The sequence below is a fragment of the Homarus americanus genome, unplaced genomic scaffold (assembly GCF_018991925.1).
Source record: "Homarus americanus isolate GMGI-L3 unplaced genomic scaffold, GMGI_Hamer_2.0 scaffold16894, whole genome shotgun sequence".
Taxonomy (NCBI): domain Eukaryota; kingdom Metazoa; phylum Arthropoda; class Malacostraca; order Decapoda; family Nephropidae; genus Homarus; species Homarus americanus.
Genome location: NW_024746541.1, coordinates 2,520,347 through 2,527,557, shown reverse-complemented (window position 1 = coordinate 2,527,557; position 7,211 = coordinate 2,520,347).

Here is a 7,211-nt window from a genome sequence, read left to right as displayed (position 1 = left end):
TTTTTAGTAGCGATGCAACGTGAGATGCCGGATTCACACATACAGATTATTGGGAAGGGCATTAGATGTTTCTAAGCTCGGTTTGTAAAATTGACGTAAGAGTTCTACCCTAAAACGAATCAGTAAACCCTTATAATACTGTAAGTAGTTTTTCTTTGTTACATAAGGAGGCGGTATGGTTAGCACCACACACAACTGCCCTCACTTTCCAAGCTGAACAGTTAGGTATCCATACATAGCTGGGTTTGACAGGAAGTCAGCCCCAGGATCGAATCAGTGACCACTAGGACAGATAGTGAGCGTTGTATCTACTCGGTCACCGCACTTCTCGGTACGTATTAGAATGAATATGTTTCCCATTATGGGAATTGTGATTTTGGTGCTTGATTGGTAGAACTTCTTAATTCATATACTGTTCTGTTGTAAGTTATGAAGTTTATTGCAGTTTGTGTGAGTTGTGACGATACAGTTCATTCTTATCTATGATAGCACGACCTCCATCTGTTGGGTCGGTAGGTAGCCGACCAGTCGGAAATGATGGGTTTAAAACTCAATTTGGTTCACTAGCTTTGTCTCAGACGATGTATTGAGTTCTTCTCCATAGGAGACAGGACTCGTCCTACCGAGGGATCATACATGAGGTCGACTGCCCGTTCATTGTAGTAAATGTTGCAATGTCCGAGAACTCAGTTCAAGATTTAACACATATAAATAGTTTATTAATGTTGTGGTATTCTGTATATTTGGAATGTGTACCAAATATACATTTATACATTCATCCTAAATGAAAGCCGTCAGTTAAACGCTGGTTAACCTTCACTTCAGGAACATTCTTTCTGTTGGTTGGACGACTGACAATTTGCCTCGCCATGTTAGGAGGTTCTCCTAGTCCAAGAGACGATAAACATTATTTCCAATTTTGAGTAACAAAGGTTTGAGAATTTTAATAGGAGTAAAAAAGTTTGTAGAATACGAGAAAAATACAAACAAGTCTTACAAAGCTCTTGAATGACATAAGAGAACTGTCACCTATTTTCAGTCCAGAAATTGAGATTTGGCTGATGTGTGCATATTTTTCACTTAGTTTAGATTATACTTTGAGTTATGCATTATTTAGTAAAAAGAAAATAAAAAAAAATAAACTGAAAAGAAAAATACTTATATTGAAAGTAGGCTTGGACTGACATAACTGCTGTTACTTATTACAAGAATAATGGTACAAAATATAACAATACAAATATTGTTAACATCCTTGATTACGAAAGAGTTTCAGTGAGCTTTGGCTACAGGTCACTATGTTCATCTAAGTTCTAAGTCACTCTCATTACTATCCATGTCCGGTCATCCTTGGCCAATGCCATCATCGTCATTGTCTTCTACGTCAGCACTTGAAATATTGTGACGTAAGTCAACAATTATTACCGGGTAATAGTAATCATTTATTTATTTCCACCCATGGTTTGTTGGTGATCTTTGTAGTAGGTTGCTTGCAACACATTTTTGTGACAGTTTGCCCTCTTTAAGTTTTTGATACAAAGTAGCAAGACGAGAGCAAGGTGGCATCAGTTCCTTTTATTTTTTTTTTCAAGTGTAAAGTATGGATGATCAGGTGTATACCTAGCCAAAAATATTTTCAGCCTGACTTTTTTAATTTAATTTAAACTTTGACTGTACAGAGCATACATAATTTTGTCCATGCAGGCAGTCTAGTCTTCATAGTTGTATGGCTCGCCTAGATGACTCAAACCTAAGAAATGCTGGAGTTCTGTGGGTAATATCATAGGTTGTGAGCATATTACCATAGCATTATGAACACATCTGTATCTGTTGCTCTTACAACAATATTTCCTTTACTGAAGTGTTCCTCACTGTTGCGATACACAAGGTCATGTATCAGTTAAGACATGACTGGAAATGTAATCATGTGGGCGCCTGATGATGCTGTCATTTACAACGTGAATGATAAATCATTCTGCACCATGTGGTACTGTTATCCCTTGGCCTTTATTTTAGTGGCGAATATATCTTTTCACCACTAGTTCATGAAGAATAATATCAAAGAAGTCTTAAATTTTGCAGAGTTTAGTTAATTTTTAAAGGCCTTTGGTCTTGCTTGACTGGGTCCTGCAATGGTAAAAGATGCATCAGTGGTCTGTCTCTCTGAATTGATTTTCTATATTCTTTATGCTTTTTGTGTAAGTGTCAAATACAATACACTGTGCACTTTTTGTTACTGGTGTGGTGTACATAGTGTTGAACATCATTTGTTCAATCTCTCCATATTTACCAGGAAGTTGTACTAATGACACATTTCGAACAATGAACATTGCATCACACAAAATTGGATCTTCTGTCAGTGGCTTACCATGGTTGATTTTTGCTTCTAAATGTTTACTCGGTGCAGTCTCTGTACATATTACCATGAATATCAGACAGAGCGAGTGGAACTAGTGTAAGTGGACACTGAAACACCTTTTCAATGCCAAGTATACAGTAAGAGGCCTAAAAGATCTCTTGTAATTTTGAAAATTAGTATTTTTTCATCTTTGGATTTGTTTTTCAATAGCAAAATTTCAGTGTGTTGCCAATAAAGTACAAAATATTTTACAAGGCTTTGTTGATATCCATGGCGTGTTGCGTTGTCTGGCGGAAGATTCTGACAAACGTTAATGTATCTAGAATAAGTTTGTTTTTTCCTGATATCATCTGAGTCTTGTAACTTTGTCCACGTTGAATTGTTGAAAGGTATTATTTCCTCCTTATCTTCAGCTCCACTATGAATAATGCGCTAAATTTCCATCTGAAAGCAAGAGAACAAAGCACACGAGCCGAACATTTATAATAATAAGCAAATAACTGAACACGTAATTATGAATATACACGTTATAACCCTATGTATGGATATAGGTCGCAGCTTTTGGGTCATCCAGAATCCCTTTCTTTTAATTTTTAATGTCATTTTACCCTCACAGAGCCTTTCGAACCCGTGTTAAAAAATTTAAAATCAATATGTATGCATTCTGGTGAACTCGACTTGTGACCGAAAGAGCTTTGTAAGACTTTGGATATGTCAGCTGAGTTAGATCGGATACCCCCAGTGACACAACACTGCTGTAAGCATCGCTGGCACGACCTAACACCACCGAGAGCTCAGAGTTTGTTTATGTTTGCAGAGGTAAGGTAGGACACTTAAGCAGTCACTTTGAATATGGTTAATAGACTTTTGAAATGTAAATTATTTGAAATATAAAACAGAGACGACCAAGAGATTGATACAACAAACGCTACAGACACTGAGTGAATATTACACCATAACCATAAACAGTAAGAGAAAAGAGGAGGACTGGGCGGAGATAAACAACAGGACGGCTATGACGAGTAAACAAAGTCTAGCGCTGCTTTCTCGGACCTATTTTGATAGTGTGGAAAAAAAATTTTTGTTGGTATTAGATAAACTTCTAGCTGATGTTTTATGGTTCCTCTGTTAGATTGGAGATGTTCTTTATTTGTGCTTTCTGTTAATCTAGTTAATTGAGAAGCAAACTTCGGAATATTCTATGGATTGCTTATTTACTCATCCTCTCTGAGCTGTCGAATGTTTGCTATAAATCTGTCATCTGATGAGTCTCTTCCTAAGGTGAGAAAATGAGCGATGTATTGCTTGTCTTCCCTGTATCACGTGAAAGGCCAACATTTTGCTCTCTTCAACTTATTTAAACTGCGGTACTGTACCAATAGTGGCAACAGAATACCCTGAAAGTGGTACTCACATCACTGGCAGCTTAGAATCTTATTGTCTTCATGTATATAATGTTTTAAATGTCTGGTATTTAGCTACGGTATGATGACATGAATCACGTTAATAACTGGTACGAGGTTCATTTGTGATGTATGTTTAATTTTGTGTTTTCATTGCTATCATAACAATATCCGAAAAATAATAAAGTCCTGTTATCATTGCATATGAACAAATACCCTTACAACTCCACGTTGAAAAAGTCAGGTCTAGAAAATGTCCATATTTATTATCAGGAAAAGTATACAAAATGTCAAGACAAGTAAAAATCAGAAGTGTCTAGCCCTGAGTAGTGAATCCCTAACTTAATCTCTCCAGAGTGATATGCGACCCATAGCGTCTTATGCAAGAACAGTAGCACGTAATTAACTCCCTTATGCACACGCGTCTCTCTGTGCTGAACAAAATCATCTGGCGTTAGACCAAAAAAAATATTAAATGTGGCGTCCCAGTTGTAAAGGAGTTAGTGGAGATAGTTTATTAATAGGATGAGGATGATGTTAATCCACTTTTAGAAATGTTTTAAAATCCCTCCTCCTCCAACAGTAACGTCCTCTGCTCACATTGACCAAGTCGGTGATCAGGGTAGCACTTTTATCACTTATAATCTCATATAAATAGTCCACACAAATTCCTAAATTGATTTTATTTATTTCTATACAACTATGTAAATTCTTAGTTTCTTAAAGTCTTGTTTTTACTGCGACCAGTTTATTCTCACCGATCATCCAACAAACTATGTAAAAAAAATACCTAATTAAGATTATGATCAGGCCTGACTTGGGTTTCTAACTATATTTTCCTTGATCTTATCTCTTTTATAATGTTCCTAATTCAGTTTTGGCATACAACACTGTTATCATCAAAGTTGGGTTGGAGGAGCTGATACATCAATAAGATTCCACAAACGTCTGAATTTCCCAGATAGTTCGTTCGTTTATGTGTCACTTCGACGAATATTAAGGAAATGACCTATAGGTTATATTTAGTATATCTAATCCACCCGGACAGGCACTCGGTAAATGCTAACATGCAAGGGATCATGCGGAAGTCATTACATGGCTTCTCGATTCTAATTTCCGCTATAGAAATTCTTCCAGACTGTTTAGCAACTCAAATAATGTCAAACTATTCAGGTTAACTTATAATGCATGCAGCTCTAACTTCATTTCTCATTCACACGATTCTCTCAACACAACTGACGTTGTTTACACGGGAGTTATCCACCTGATTTAGAATCGCCTGAAATGTCGGCCTTAAAAATAAAACTTAAGAACTAAAAACAATTATATAGATTCTAAAAAGTGATAACACTCCAGGTTCAGGTGAAAAGCTATAGATCTTTTCACTCTGACTACCCCAGTCACTCAAAATTAAATTTCCATCGCCAGAGAACATAATGCATAATATAATAACAGCCTTGATGTTACACAATTTAACAGATATCAACATCAGCATTATTCCAGCTGCACAACATTAAGAATTCTAATGATCTCCCTTCCTTCAATTTCTACTTTATTAGACTTCGTTATCTCAATGGCCAAAACTTTTAATACAGCTGGGAGCCGTTTATCTGAGTCATGGGCGTCCCATATGGGATACTGCTGTACTCTGTGAGCTGGGTGTGGTGTTGGGACAATTCATTTCCTCGACTCAGTGCAGAAAAAAGCCACCCGAAAAATCTAAATTGATAACGTTTCCAGAAAACTTCTAGCACTTCATATACATAAGAACATATCATTGTTCTCTCTGTTCTATTGATCCTTTCACAGACACCGTTCAGCAGAACTGCACCCAACAGTGCAATGACAAATGCCGTAGTCTTATCAAAATTCGTGTACACTCAGGACCACCACTTCCTGGAACGACCTTTCATATTTTTTTTTTATCATACCGTTAACAGTTCTGCAGTAAATGTTTTGCCTTAAATGTATCTGGTAAGAGGACGCTTTAGTAAATATTGATTTTACGACATTTTTCCTATCTTTCTTTCCAATAATCTTTTTGTTTAAAACAAATTATGTTATGTTCTTTTTGTTATTTTCTCCGGATGGTCACAGTAAGCTTGGACCCAAGTCACCAGGCATTATTACTATTACTTTGCTGTCACTCGGAATCGAGTACGGCGATCATCCAGCTATGATGCAGTGATATGAGTTATTAAGGATGTCACCTTCGGTGGTGAGCTTTGAGATGACTCGAGAGGCCGATACGGGACCGACAGGGTCGTCCACGAACGATATTGAACATTTGTATAACAGTCCTAATTATAATATACACTGCGTCAATACGTCACGACACAGTGGTGGTGTCGCTCAATATATTGATATTAAGTATAACACTTCTGTAAGAGATGATCTAAGGTTCAAGAGGAGTTCATGGAGAGTGTTTTCACACGCGAAATATCCTAGTAGGGGTGATCTACAGAAGACCCCACACTAATGTCTTGATAAATTATCGGAGCTTATCTCTATCATAAGTTCAGACAGGAAACTTTGCTACATTGCAGGAGAGTTATTAAGGATGTCGCCTTCGTTGGTGATCTCTGAGCAGACTCGAGAGGTTGATACGGGACCGATAAGGTCGTCACAGACATTGCACGTGTGGGGGGATACATTTAGTGCGGGAGGGGAGGCGGCAGCGTCTTTCCGGCGTTGACGCTTGTCTGCCTCGGTATGCAGTCAGGCTAACTCGAAAGTATTGACACTTTCTCGTGTGGTGCTTCTCCAAACGTTACGGTGTGGAGTAATCGTCTTCCAGGTGAGGGGGTTTGAGTTGCCCGCTAGCGTTACGTTTACTATTCGTTAGGTGACTGTAAAGTATCTGCTTTGGCAGTCTACTGTCGTACATGTGGGTAACATGGCCAGTCCAACGTAGTTGTTCATGGATAATGGTAGCCTCGATGCCTCGACATTTGGTGTCAGCGAGAATACTGGCATTTTTCTCTCGTCTTCCCAGCGAATTCGGAGGATGGAACGTAGGTTGGTGAACATTTTCAAGTGCCTTGAGGTGCCTCCTATATGTGACCCATGTCTCGCTGTTATATAGAAGGGTGTGGAGGACCACTACTCAACATAAGTGCAACTTTGTAGATAATTTCAGCTCCCTACAGCTGAAGACATGAGTACTGAGTCTGCCAAAGGCTTGAGATGCAAATCTGATCCGATGCTGAATCTCTTCATCGATGTTCGCGGTGGTAGACAGGTGGGAGCCAAGATGCTGAAAGTGGGTAACATTAGAGAGGGTAGTACCGTTAAGCTGGATGGATGGTGGAGGTGTGACTGAACCAGGGGTAGTCTTACATCCATGGTTAAACGCATCCGCCTAGGTGTTCAGGATCTCCTGTCGGTCGCGTTCAGCGTGAGCGACAAGGGCGAGGTCGTCTGCATACTGAAGTTCAGTTGTGGAAGCTGTC